Source organism: Emydura macquarii, unplaced genomic scaffold, assembly GCF_026122565.2.
Source record: "Emydura macquarii macquarii isolate MOO-44397 ecotype Brisbane River unplaced genomic scaffold, CSIRO-AGI_Emac_v2 contig_2768, whole genome shotgun sequence".
NCBI classification, from domain to species: Eukaryota; Metazoa; Chordata; order Testudines; family Chelidae; genus Emydura; species Emydura macquarii.
The window spans coordinates 44,990,541-45,005,804 of NW_027132905.1; positions in this window are offsets into that span (position 1 = coordinate 44,990,541).

A 15,264-nucleotide genomic window follows, 5' to 3' on the forward strand; every position below is an offset into this window, starting at 1 on the left:
AATTGCCAAAGACACGCTTTATTCTCCCTCGGTGCCATCTAGCTAAGCACAAAGGATTTAAAAAAAAAAAATCAAGGGTGATTTTGGTGGAAAACAACATGCTCCTTCATGGTTTTTAAGCCATATTTTAATCAAGGAGCACAGAGGAAACAAAAATCTTCCAATGCAGGGAAATCGATAATTGCTATAACTCACTTCTATTCACCCTGCTGCATTTAACGCCCCCCTCAATATGCAGCAACTCTGATTCAGTTTCATTCCCATCACTACACAATTTCATCTCCAAAGAATCCATTTAATATTAACAGAGAAAAATGGTCTCCCATAAGCTCTTGGGTCTCTGCTACGGCCTTGCTGGTTTATGGTGCCTCCCATCCAAACTGTATATGTAGCTAGTTGGGTATCACTGTATTCAGTGGGTATTAGCCCCATTTTACAGATGGTCAAACTGACAGGCAAAGAAGTTAAGGGACTTGCCCAAGGAAAAAGAATGAGTCTGTGGTGGAGCCAGAGCTAAAACTCAGATCTCTTAGCAGATAGACCCCTGCTCTAGCCACTACTTCATGCTTCCAGTGGCTGCAAAAGAGCAACAGATGACCCAATACTACAGGTGTTATTCAGGTGAACACTCCTATTGGCCGTGCTAACAATAGGGTGACTCCCCTGGCTGAAGGAGCTAGCCTTTGCTCCCCTGACTGAGGTAGTTTTTCTCCCTTCCAATCCAGCATGGAAAGAAGCAGAGAAGATCCAAATAAAGCACTTTCGCCATGCTGCATAAGCCAAGGATCGTCTGTGCTAGGTGCTGTACAAATACAGAACAGAGACTGTGCTCAACCAGGTACCTTGAAAGCTGCAGGTCTGAAGGGTGCAGGATCCCCTCTGTTACCACCCAGCAAACAAGTGGGGAATCTCACCTCAGCTCAGTCATTTTTTGCATGCAATGAATCTCTGTTCTACCAATTGCCATAGAGGTGACAGCCAAAACCGCTCTATTCCAGGCCAGCCAGAAGGGACAGCATACAGGAGAAAGCCAGCAGCAAGGCTATGTGGGCCAGACATCACCCACAGCGACAGTGAACGGTTACACGGGTGGGGGGGAAAGGAGTGACATCACTCCTTTGTTTAAGAACTGCCACATTCTCTTACTTCCTTCTCCCTTCCCCTCCCCCCCACCTCCATTTCTATGGTGGTCAGGTCATTCTGGCCCACTGGGCAATAACCTGGTGACACACAGACAGAGGAGAACAGAGGAAGCACTCTGCCTGCGCATCCATACGCTCTATATGAAGGACACACCAATCCTGGTTCTTTCCAGAGGACCAGAGAGCCACTTTAAATGCTCTGAAGTCTGCATTCCTCCAGGACAATATGGGGACATGGATCCTCTCCCCAGGCAGTCACTCACAAGGACAAGGCTCACACACACACAGGGACGTTGGCTAGTTGCTGATGTAATAAATTGATGCTCTCGGCAGGTGAGTGGACATGAGATTTTTGCACTAGGTGGCACCATCACGAAAATTAAGAGACAGCAGAAACCCTGCCAGTCATCTAGCTTGTTCCTTTGTCAGTTCAGGATCGCTCCCTATCCCACTTATCCACCAGTCTAGTTTTAGAGTGGATTCCACCACCATTTAAATAGATCTCACTATGGGCGGGGAATGTGCCTGAGATCACTGGTTTTCTTCCGACATGGAGGCTACACTTTCTTTTCCTATGTATTTGACTGTAATTTCTTTATTTAGTCCTTACAGCACCCACCAGTGTCTCCGGTTTTCTTTAGATAGACTGAAAAGCACCCACCACCCTTCCCGCCACCAGCACTCTGCCAAAAGCCGCAGTGTAGCATTTATAGTCCTGCATGCTGCTGGCTCCCTCTGCTGGGAGCTGCCCAGATTGCACCATTTAATAGAGGACAATTCCTTCTTTTGAAGGAGAAACCTAGTTTTCCTTCTCTTCAGCCTCAGTTATTAGCCTTTGCCCCCGTGGGTGCTTAAAGACACCGGGCTGCTGCAGGACAGATGGGTTAATGCAGCTACGCTGATCTCCTTTGGAACCGCAAAGGGGCCCTCCCTGACACAGCCTCTTTCCGCTGCTGGCGGCTGTCACAGCACTTCCCTCCCTGGGATTCTGGACTGAGTGCTTCCAGGCCCCTTTGCCCCAGGGTGGGGGGGGCTTCAGGCATTTCTGCTCAGCTACATGCTCAGTGTCAGCAGAAGCAGAGAGTTGGCAAGGAAGCAGGGGTGAAGTTTTAGTTTCCCTATGTGCGCATCTGCTTATCCAGGCAGAGGGGCACACACATGCATGGAGAGAGGCAGGCTGATCTAGATACACAGAGGGACAGGAAATCAGGGGGGAGGGTCTCCAGGATTCTTCCCTCACCCTCCCTTCACTGCTATTCCTGACACCCCCAAGTCCCTGCATCCTGGCCACCCTTCTGCATTACTTTCTAGAACCCAACACAGGGGCAGAGCATGCTACCCTCACCATCCCCTCCAGGCTTGGAGGAACTCTGGACCCAAGGGCAGTCCTGCGGAGTGGGGGAACATCAGGGCACGGACACACACGCACGTTCCTGTACTTGCCACTTTCCGCAGATGCCTTGTGCTGCAGTTCAGGGTCTGCAGGACAGCGGAAGAAGAAAAAAAAACGTGGACACAGGGTGCCTGATTTCCAAAGAGCTGCCAGAGCATGAATATCCCAGTTCTGCGTCCACAGTGGGCCCTCTAAGTACGTTATACCACCACACACATTGGGTGATCTCCGGTTGTCTAGGTCTGATTTAGTATTTGATTCCCAGAAATGCACGGATCCAGTGCCCTGAGTCAATTTCATAAAACAGAAAGTTACTTAGTAAATATCAGCTAAATATTAACACACTGAATGCCATGAAATATGTATGCGTGCATACACACACACGTGGACACACACACACACACGTGTGTGCACATGCACACACCACTGATCCACCATGGTGTTTGATTCCTCCGCTTTCTTTGTGGTATCTCTGGGTGATCTGAATGGGAAGTAACACGTACCACTGCACTGCTATAAATTTAACCGTTGCAGAAACCAGGGCCTTCTAGAAGAATTTGCCTCGGCACAGTGTTTAAATCCACATCAGTTTATCTCAGCTGTGGTGAAGGTGTATTTTGGGGCGGATGGAGGGAGTGGGGGAGAAGCATTTAGCACCAGGTGTGAAGGACAGATCGGTTCACATCCCACAGGGAGGGGAATTCTCTCCCCTCTCCTGTCCATTGGGGAACAGTTTCCTTGTGGGGCTGAATGACAAGAGGCATCATTACAACATCCTGCCCAACCCAGCAGACTATAACCCTACCCCAGTACATCCCATCAGCCCGGCCCAGGATCATTACAGCCGATGCCTGTCCCACAAGCATGTACAGGGATCAGTACAGCCCGTCCAAAGGCCCTGCTGAGAAAGCGGGGAGGGCTGGACGCTGCTGTGCTTGTGTCCTGCGGTAAGCAGACTGCACGGGGATGCGAGAGCAGGAGCCATCCAAAAGGCACATTTGACATGGAAAACAAACACCTTTTAACAGAGGCTTGTAAGGTTCCCCGCTGCCCTGCCTCAGGAACTCCAGTCAGCCTGGCTGCCGGACTAGCGCTGCCTGCTCTCCGGGCAGGGCCTCACCGGAAGATCAGCGAACTAACAGCTGAGGAATCCGCTCTCCTTACCCCTCTGAGATGCATCGCCTCACTCCTGACCCCTTGTGACAGGGTGCAGGGCTGGCTCCCGCTCACACTAGGTCCTTCTACAAGCATCATGGCACGAAAGCTACAGCTTCCTTACTCCCTCCTTTCTTGGAGGGGATTCCAGAAACCAAGTGACACGCCCCCCCCAGCCACCTCCCCCCATTCATTAACTGGCTGCCTGCACTGCAGACACCATCTCTGCAAGGGGAACTCAGCCAGCATTGCCTTTTTTTTTATCCTGTGACACTGCATCAGCCTGAGCTAAGGTGTTAACTCTCTTATGTGGGGGAGGGACACAGTTACCCAGTGAAATGAGCCTGATGGTCTCAGCACATTTCCCTCCCAGCGCAGCAGACAGGCAGAATTCTGCTCAGCCAGCAAGCTGTGCTGCCCAGAGCTCTGGCCCGGAACCAGCACACCAGGATGTCCCTAGAGAGGACATTCTCCCCAAGTCCTTGCAGAATGCGGATAGCAGGCCCTACATTGCACCTGGCCTGTGGCTCAGTGGAGGCCTCTTGCGTCCAGAGCTAGGGAGGAGCTCACACTTCAGCAAACCAAGAGGTAGAGGAGGCACAAGAACTGGGGGGGAGACAGCCTCTATTGCACAGGTAGAATGCAGCCTTTATCTCAATACCACTTGCTCTACAGTGATAGCCCAGTTACCCTATATGCTCAGCAGTAACAGGGCTCCAAGGGACAGCTGCTGCACGCTGAGCCCTTGTGACCCATAAGTAGACCGCCCCCTTTCTATAGACACCTTCCACCTCTCCATAGCACAGCCCGCCCACCCGGACACCAAGGACACTCAGCGCGGGACTGCTCCCGTCTCTCACCAGTTCTGTTGATGTAGAAGGTTTGGGGTGGGGGAAGGTTGTCTCAGCCATTCCCTATGCTGCATGCAGCTCCCTCTTCTGCACCCCCCACCCCCCTTCGGCAGCATGCTGCCGTTCTGACAGGTTCTCCAGATAGGGCTCCCGCTGCAGTGCCAGACATCAAAGGGAAGTCATGCTTTGCCGGCTAGTTGTGTCTGCAAAAAGGAAAAGTGTTTGCACTTCATCACTTCTTCCCCCTCCTCGCCTGTCCCCCCAGACCCACTCCCAGCTGGTGATGTGTAGTAATTAGAGACAGAAATAACTGACTTGGTAGGCCACCGAGTCTTACACTGAGGCTCCTTTCCACCTCTCTAGCAGTATAAACAGGCATTACAGTGAGCGTAAGTATTTGATGTTCACTTTACATTCCCTTTACGCTGTCAGAGTAGTATAAAGGGACCTTAGTATAAATCACAGTATGGCCCAATATCTCTTTTCTACTGTTCCATTGGGGCTTCACCTTTCCCCTTGGTTTCCACGGGCAAGTAGATCTCAGGGTTAGGATTTTTTCCTGATAGTCAACCTACGGTCACCTCTTCTTGATTGTACCCCATTGCTCCTGTCTATGCACCATTGCAACAGAAACTCTAAAGATGGGTCTCGGCTACAGAGTTTGGCTATACACTTTGCCGCAAGTTCAAGGATATTTGGATCCAAGTTTTGCTTCCCGGTCGTCTTTGCCTGCAGCACTTCAAGCGCCTCTGCCTGCAGCGCAGCAGTCACTCTAGAGTGCTCCTATCAGCGTTGGGGAGATTTAGCATCATTCCCTGCGGTTCACACGCTGCTGAAGCACATCCTGTATGCATGATGGCTGAGCCCTTGGAAATAAGATGTGGCTCTCCCCTGAGTGGTTGATTTTTAAAGGGAGGGACTATCAAGAGGAAAATATTTAAGACTGGTGTTCGATTAAAATCCATGAACATTTTTAATCCAATATTTCTTTCCAGCTCCATTTACGAAATATGGACGCTGGCTCACAGGTTAATTCTGTGCTTTTCACAAACAACAGAATAAGTAATTCGTGTAACCCTGTTTGTCAGTCTTGTGGTGTTAAACTGTCAATTTTGGGGGGCAGGGACAATTGTCTACTCTGTTTTCAGGGGACTCAGAGCAACCTTGGTTGGGACCTTCAGGTGCTACCAGAATATAAAAAACAGACTGGTCAGTTTCACTTTCTGTTTCTAGTTAGTTTCACTTTCTGGTTCTAAAAAAGGGCAAGGTATATCCTCAGCAGGGTACCCAAGAAATATTCCCTCAACTTATTTTTTCCTTTAGTTATATATAAATGCAGCAGGAGTATATGACTTTATACTTATTGCAGTAAAGCAAGTTTGTAGTCAGAAGTTTTGTCCCATTTTCGTACACCCTTTGTTGTTGTTTGTTGCAGATTGTTGGTGTAGACAGAAACAACATTTACCAGATCTCAGTGGTTCTCTCTCACACATGGGACCTCTCTCTTGGCAGAAGATGAGAGGAAAGGCTAGAGAAGAGTAACCGGACGGCAACCCTGCCACAGCTTAGCATTCACAGCACAATCAGAGATTCTAAGGGTTGAGCTGGAAAATATTACCTCTGAAGGACATTTAGACCCAGGCCTGAGAATAAAGAAGAAAACTGTTAAGATTTTGCAGGGTTCATGTGTCAGACAGGGATGGACAAAAAGCCATTCACAGTAGCTGCTGAAGATTTTTTTTTTTTTTTAAATTTAGACATTGGTGCATCACACTGCACAACTGAGACAGCCAGTATCTCTCCCTTCCACCCCCTAGCATTTGTGATCACTCTGGCTTCTGCAGCAAAGCAGCAGCCAACTGGAAGAATCTGCAGAAGTTTTGAGAGAAGTGGCACTAAAAGCTCCCTCCCCACCCCCCACCCCGCACCCAGGCCCTTCTCCAAGCCTTTCAGATTTGTGGGAGAACAGGCAAGTCTAAGTGCAGGATGCATAAGCACCATTTAGATTCTTCATGGGAAAAAGCATTGCCAATAGGCCTCTGATTTTGGAGAGCATTTAATAATCCCCTCTTGAACTGGACAAACAGCCTCTCCTCTCCATGGTGGCTTTCACCTCCTACCTCTTTAAACCAGCTCTCATGGAAACCTCTGATTTAGGGAAATGTTAATTTGCTGCAGTGCGGGACAGTGCCTGGAGAACATGCCATTTTTGTGTTTGGGAGGTGTCAGTGGGGAGGCTGGTAACTTGTAAATAAATGAGAAATCCCAAAAGCCTGTGTGTAGCCTCTGGTTATGCCACACCACACGCGTGTCGTCAGCCGCAGCAGCAGCAGCAGCAGCGAGGGTGATAATTTATAAACTGCAGCCATAGCAGAATATTGAAGGGGCACGCGTCTGTCAGTGGGGCATCAGGAACAGAATCCATGACCTTCAACTCCAAATAGAATATAGGTGGTTGCCACTTAAACAAATCTCCCTCGACCAAACCATTGTCAAGAGGAAAGCAGTTAAGATTGGTGTTACAACCCGATAGACGTAAGTGATCTGCTGCAAATTCCAATCATTAAACATGCAAACAAAACCCCCCAGGCTATGCCAGTAGCCATGGCTGCTATGACCATGAAGACCTGGCTCTGATCTCTCATTGCCCAAACTCATCAGCCCCAAGAGGGGGCAAGGAGTGTGCACATTAACATTTCATACTAGGACTTGAGTCATTCTTTCTTTTCTGTCTCTTAGAGACAGAGACTAGTGCATGGGTAAATGAAAACCAGAATAGTCCCAAAATAACACAGCTCACAGTATCATCACTCATTTTAGACCACAGGTGGTGGCTTTAAGGATTGTGATTCGGGGTGCTGTGGTCTCCTACAGGTAGTGATTATTAGGTCATGATTCTACGGAGAGAGACCTATGCCTATGCTTAGGATACTCGGTACCCTGCCTGGCTTTATATTCATGTCACCTGCACATGGATTGTTGTGTGTAATACCCATAGCAGGCCAAAATCCAAGGTGACTCAAAAGTGCTGCAACCTGCATGTGGATCGTACTTGATTAAGGAGTCTAATTTGCACTAAAGATGGCATCCAGTAGGTGATCAAAGTGTTATTTCCACCATGAGGGGGCAGAAGGGGAAAGGTAACAGGAGGGCATCAGATAAAGTAACCTCTGCTACATTATCTTACATTTTCCTATTAGTCTGCTGCAGCTTTTCGTCTCCTCTGCACAGATGTTACATTCTCATACTAGTGATGTTACAAATGGGGCATAAATGGTTAAGTGTAACTTGCATCACGTTATTGTTCACCTCCAAATTTGGTCCAGGAGACTCCAGTTTGAGTTGCACCTGCTTACACAAGTTCTGAATTTGACCCACATTGTCCTCTACCGACCACCTCTCTTTTCTCTAGCATCTGATGCAGGGTCATCTAGCCCTCACTGCCGGGAGGTCGGAAGGGACCGCTTCAAGTGAATATATTCATCTAGAAAGCCAGACCCCCAGGCATATGGAAGCTACTTGGCTCTCCCTGTCCCCCAGATCTCACATGCTTTGAGCAGATGGGCATTTTCCCTTCCTCCTCATGGAATCATGCCTTTATAAAGAGTTGGGGAGAAGGGAGCTTATTTCATAAGGGTGCAGCTGATAGGACCACTGTCTGGTCCTACAGATTCTGCAGTGCAGTCTGTGCTTTGGAACTCTGCAGCAGATCTGGCCCACTAGGAGAGTCATTCATCCCACACTAATCTGTCCACTATGAATAGCCATCAGTCTTTATCTTAGTCACACATATGATTACTAGGATACGGTACTTTCTCTCTATGAATTACACAATGCCTCTGATGAGTAACCACACAAATGCATCAGTGCATTAATATTGTCTAAGAAACCAGGCTTAATTCCATTGGCAACTGTATGATAGTACATGGGGACAGGCAACTCACACAGTATGAACCAGCTGCAATCCTGAATTATTGTTTGTCATCATTTAATGTTTTAGGTACTTCAGCTTTTGATTTTTCACAGCTCATAAAACTTAGCACGACCTTTACAATCAATCTAGGACTCAAATCAGAGACGTAGAGCAGACACTAGGACAAATTCAATCCTGGTATAATTTAATATCTGAAAATTTGACCCACTGTGCCTGAAGCAGGAGTGTCAAACTCAGGACACCTTGGTTCTAGTGCAGCCTCTGCAACTGACTCGCTGCATGACCTTGAGAATTCAGCCTCAGATCCTCAGTTTACTCTTCTATAAAGTGGGGCTAATAGTTACCTTTCCCACAGATCTGGGATTTATTTGACTGGCATTTGTAACTCATTGTGCAATCCTCAAAGGAAAGGCAGCAATACAATTGTCAGGTTTTATTATTACAGATCAAAGACAAGTAAAGACACACCTCTGCTTTAGAAGGAGTTATGGACAAGAATAGTCACGGGCCCTCAGTGAAGACACTTTGCAGAAATGCCCTCCTGGGTGCTGAATGACATCACCAAAAATGACAGACAAAAATGTGGCCATGTCAGGCCTCGCTAAATGTCACCAAGTGCTTTTTCCTACAGCAGCAAGGAACTAACTTGGTGTGTTATAAAAACCGCTTTCAGAGCACCTTCTCTCCCCCTAGAAGGATAGAGAGAGTATGTGAAATATTTATCTAGAGAGATTGCAGCCTGGCTGATTTTGCTGTTATTACATTTCACTGGAATTAACAATTGCTCAGAGTTCAATTCCCTCCCCCCTGCACCAGCCCCATCCATTCACGTTCCTATCAATCCCACAGAACTGGGCATTGACGAAATTTGAGTTAATTTTTAATTGAGAGTTTCTAGCTGTATTTTTGCACTGTGGGGCGGGGGGACCCCCATATTAGTTAGAGAAAGGATCAGGTCCCTAATGCCGGTTATTTTGGGGTTTGTTTGTTTGTTTTTAAATCTACAATTAATTTTTTCATTCAACCCTCCCTCCATTAACAGATTTTGTCCAGCGCTCACAATCCCTCTGAGCAAAACCCAGGTTTTGCACGGACTGCACCAGCAACATTCCCAAGAGAAATTCAACTTTGGCATGCAAAGTGGGCCAGGCCCAGCAGCTTAGGGGTCATGAGGCTCTGTAGCTCCTGATTTCGTAAGTCAAACACTAGACACTTCAAAACAAAACAAAACAAAACCAACTCAATTCCTTAACCAGAAATAAATGCACCAGGACAGGATGGGGCTGAAGACAGGAGTCGGGATCCAAACTGCCACCGGACCTACATCACCTCCCCTTATATTTTTAAAACAATAATAATTAAAAAAAATAAAGAAGCCAGGAAACTTGAGGCTGCTCATACAAAGCCTGATTGCCGTGCCTTCCTTTGCTGGCCGGTAGCCGTGGAGCATCAGCAGATACTGCACCAAGGAAAGGGGGAAATCCCCTAGCTGGGCCTAGGCTACTGCCGCTGTTCCTCTGCAGATCACTTGAAGGAGAAAGTCTTTCGCACTACGGCACTCTTAAAGCGGCAGTGTCCAATTTCTCCTTCAATCTCCTGCATCTCGAGCTGCAGGCGCACGCACCCGGTAATAATGGGGGCGATTGGGGGGGGGGGTGATGGGGTGGAGAGGGATCCAGGAACACCCCACCACACACACACACACACACACACGATGCTGCCTCAATGGGAAGGAAATGCATTTTTGATGCACTCCTTCCTGCAGCCAAGGCTCTGCAGTTTCGCAGGGAGCTGGGACTGCAGCAGGACTGCATCAGACGGGGGGCATCAAAATCAACCCAGCCCACCTGCCCAGAAAGATTAAACAGCACAGATATGGCAAGCTTGAAAGCCCAGACAAGCAGCCACATGCTCAGTAGCAGTGCTAAAAAGCAGGCTTTAAAACTCAAAATAATCCATTTCTGAAAGGTACTGACTGATCCGTCCCTGCCTTGATCCCCAGGGAGAGTTCAAGGCAGAAAGAACTGAACTGGGGGCAGTTAATTAGCAAGAGCCCATAGAAAGTTTAAAGGGGGGAAGGGAATCCCTAATCTTATTAATTTCTACAAATTGCATGAAATCCCCCCAGCCCTTGGGAAGGAAATATTAACACTCCTTTAATAATGATCACTGCTAACTGGTATGAAAGCAAATCAGCTGCCATTGAATCCAGCCAAGTTCTGAATCCCCCCTGAAAGTTACCTCTCTTCCTCTCAGATCCGCTCTGCACAGCTCTCTCTTCCTTGGAGATGGGTCCTGTCTGAAGCTGCAAAAGTTGCAGACTGCTGCTGCTAGTGGGGAGGCAGGACCTCGAATAAACAGAGTCAGATGGGTCCTTGCACTGAAGTGAGATCAGGAGAGCCCCCAGCTGCCAGGAAAGCAAGCCAGGGGGAAAAAGAGGGGAAAGGAGGGCTTTTCAAAAATAAATTGAAATTCCTGACGTTGCAAGAACACTGATCCTATAGAAAGGCACCTGAAAAGCATCCACTCACTCTCCCTCCCCATGTTCTGTCCAGGTAAAGACTTGGACTTGATTTCCTTTGATTGCCTGCTGGATGGTCTCACCTGGAGATGCTCCTCTTGCAAAACACAAGCAAATCTGGCAACTGCAGAGATTCTGCCCTCTCTCTTGGGTCCACCTTTTGGGGGCACGTTGGGGCGTGTTCAAAAGTTAATTTACTAGTAGCATTGGTGCTCACCTCGGCAGGGGCTGGAGGGGAAATGGGCTTGACTTGGATAATGAAACAAATAAAAAATAAAGGCGACAGCAAAGGATACAAAAAATAAGGGAGAATCTCATCGGAGCTCAAGAAGGCTGCAAATCCCAATACTATCCAGCTAATTTAGAACCCAAATAGGAATCCAATGAGTGGCTATAGCTCAGGAAAAAAGCGCTCCCCACATCTGAGTGCCCTAAGTTTTATTTCCTGACTTGCAGGACAACATGGAACAAGGTTCCTTCCAGACCTTGAGTTGGTATAAATCAACATCACTCCATTGACGTCAATACTGAGTTACAGCATCTGAGGATCTGGCCCTAGGGCCATTTTTTTTATCCTTTATGCATTTGATTCTGGCCTTGTATTAGCTGGACGGAATATTTGGTTTCTGTCTCATTGACTAGCCCATTGATTAAGCCACTGGAATAGTACAGGAAAGGAAGCTAAGCAACTCCCACCCACCCTTTCTCCCCCTCCATGCTGGATTCAGCCCCTACTACCACTATCAGAGAGATGTCTACGAGCAGCAGAACCATTTTGTGCAAGGTTCTTTTTCCTCTCTTGTTTCTCAGAAGGGGATACGGAGGCTGGTGTAGGAGGCACTCATTTCCAAAGACGAGAAGAGCCTCTTTGAATTGCCATGATTATTTAACAGCCCTTTGCTGATTGTAAGTCCAGGATCCCTCCAGACCACTGGGAGATGGTGGGTTAGCTTGGCTCAGGCTTACCCCAGGGAGAAGTGTGTATATGTATTGAACTGAGTGGTGTAAAATTTGTATCACCTGGATGAAAGCAGTGTGCCAAGCTGTCCTTGATCGGACAAGCCCAAATTCTGTGCTCACTTCCAGTCAACATGCTTCTATTGTGGATCCTTCCGTTCCATCTTGGATTCATCCGTCTGTAGGTGCCTTCCGTTGATGTTAGGAGCCTGCCTACCTTTGAGGATCTAGGCCGTTGTGCAGGGCCCAAGCATAATTTTTTCAGGCCCAGTAGAAACTTATAACACAGGCCCCCTCCCACACACATACCATGGGGGTTGCAGCCTGGGCCAGGCCCCCAGGGCCTTTGGGCCCCAGTGAAGTGTACCCCCCACCATGTGGGGGCCCTGTTGTTGTGTCCACATCTCACTCTGCAAGGCTCCCTGCACTTACAGACAACACCGCCATGGGGCTCGGAGGCTATTGCAGAATGCACCGGGACCTCTGGGATGCAGCGTGAAGGGGACTTCAAGTGACTGAGTTCAGCTGCCAGGAGCTCTGACAGGAAGGACTCAGTAAAGTTCATTCTAAGACACCCCCACCCCCTGCAGCCCTTCCCCCCGCATAACAGTAAATACATACTGAAGGTCTTCTTTGTAATGCAGCTGCCCGATGAGGCCCCAATCAGAACGAGTCTCATTGTAAGAAGTGCTACCCAAATTCACTCCTGTCCGGCACCCTGCAGAGTCATTTACGGAAGGGCAAAATTGGGCATGAAATGCAATCCACTCAGACTGATTCCATTTTCCACCTGCTCTCTGATGGTTCAAACGATGACACAGGTGCCGGTCAGTGGTGAATGGTGCCCACAGTCAGAGACAGCCTCTGCTCTGCAGTGCTTCCAGGCTGAGATCCTGCTCTTGTGATTGGAGCTGTGCGGGTGTACCTCTTCTTCTTTAGCTATCCCTCGATGGTGTCTGCACAAAGGGTTCATTGGAGGATTTTCGGGTGGCTAAAGAGCCCAATTCATGCCCTGCAGATTTTCCCACAGGGTGGCAGGTGTAATCTTGGAGGAGACATAGTTGCTGGATGGAGTGTTGTGTCCTTTCTTTTCTCCTTTGTCGCTTCTCTGTCTCATGAGCACGTCTGTTCTCCTCCAAATGGGCTGTAGCTTGGTGTATGGTATGGCACCACTGTGTTCTGTTCCATGCCAAGTTCTCCCAGTTCGTTGGATTGATACCACCTTCTTTAGGATGTACTTTCAGTATGTCTTTGAAGCGCTCCCGGTGCCACCTGCAAGCCTTTCTTCCTTGACTTAACTGAGAGAAGAAGACTTGCTTCGGGAGGTGAGTGTCAGGCGTAGACACAGTGGCCAGCCCAGGTTTGTGATGTGTGGTCAAAGCCATGGTGAACTGGGCTGACACCCAAACAGCTCCTGTAACGTACTTTAAAAAAGATTTGGCCTGGCCCAGTGGATACAGCACTAGGATGAGACTCAGGAGACCTAGGCTCTAGTCTAGGCTCTGCTGATGACTTGGTATGTGACCTTGGGTAAGTCAATTCCTTTCCCACCCTTGTCTGGTCTTGCCCATTTAGACACTAAACTCTTCGTAGCAAGAACTGTCTCTTTGTGGGTGTGTATGTGCAGCAGCACCAAGCCTACTAGGGCTCTGATCTCAAGGCGGGTCCTCTAGATGCTATTGTAAGATAAACAGTAAAATAAAAATAGCAATCTCCCCTTCTTTGAGGATCTCAAAGCACTAACAAACATGGAAGTGTACTTTAAAGTACCCTGTGAGGTAGGTAAGGGATAGACATAGCTGTCACTTCACCCACCTCTGAATAGCAAAACACTTCTGGCTCACAGGGTAAAATGGAGAATAATAAACCATCACGTCACTGCCACTGTGCTATAGCTCAGTAACATTGCTTCTGAGCAGTATAGGGGGCATGTGTCTAACAGCATGGACTGTGATCCAGACTCCTGTACTAAAGCGCTGCTGCAATACAGCTCGGTAAAAATAACACAACTCTGCAGTTTGGCCCAGTTAACATTGGTGTGAAAACCAGAGCTTAAGTATTTTCTGACCTTGGTGCATTTTTAGATTCTCATCCTTAATGTTGCATTAACATAAGGTTTATTTGCATTAAATCATGATGTGCTCAGAAGAGGCCATTGACTTTCCTCAGCAGTATTCACGCAGTTCAGCTTTTTCCAAGTGCAGCACTCCTCATCAGATCTGAGTTGTGACATGCAGGGCACTGGAGCTCCCTGCAGTAAATCACAATGGGGACATCATTGGCCTGCTGGCTTTGTGCTAGATCCCCAAGTTGCTTCGTAGATATAATGTCTTTGTCTATGACAAAATAATTAGCAAAGCTTCTCAGCCAGTACAAAAAAAGCTACTGTGATTGTTAAAACTGTATCAGTCAATCAGAGATCAATGCAGAAGTAGATGCTGGTATTCCAAGATGTACTGTCCACATGGAATAATAAAATCTTGGTTTAAATGGACACTGAGGCCAAAAATGTGAGCTCCCTTTTTTCCCCTTATCTTTCTTTACATAAACTATGTAAATCCTTATATTTGGTGTAGCAAGGGGGGGTGGCCTCCCTCAGAGAGGGACAGGGAGGGACTGCCCAACCCCTGGTGGGTGGAGCCAGGCCACCACTACCCTCCCTGTTGAAAGCAGAGGGGCAGGACAGGAAGTATAAAAGGTAGGCCCTCTAGCTTAGTAGGTTGAGCCTGAGCCATTGGGAAGCCTGTGTTCTGCACAATTAAAAAGTGGGGTGGCTCTAAGTGATACTGAAAAACCCCAGGAGCCTGTGTGTCACATTTTGGTTTGCTCTCTGTGGGAGAACCCAATAATGTGAAGGTAAATTACAGGCATCAAGAAACCATACCACAAAATATAGCCTAAGGAAGTGTGAAGTGTAGTGGTTAGAGCATGGGACAAGCCTTCAGGAGAGATGAGTTCTGTTATTGTGCCTCAATTTCCTTGTCTGTAAAATGGGTTCATAATATAGATCCACTTTTGTAAAGTGCTTTGAGATTCTTAGGTGGAAAGCATAATAGATGTGCTGAGTATTTATTCTTACTGTGTAGCCCACTGCCCTTTACTGGAGAGAATTGGAACTGCTCACGTGTGCCCTATTAGCTCTAATTTATGGGTGGTTTATGGAAATTTTCTGAGTGGTTTTTCTTTAACAGCAGAAAGATCAGAGTTCAATCCCTTCCATTGCCATGTTTTTCTGAATGGTCATGGTGTGCAGCACAGTGACAACTAGGAAGTGACCACAGCTTTGTTGCAATAGATTTTTGGAACACATA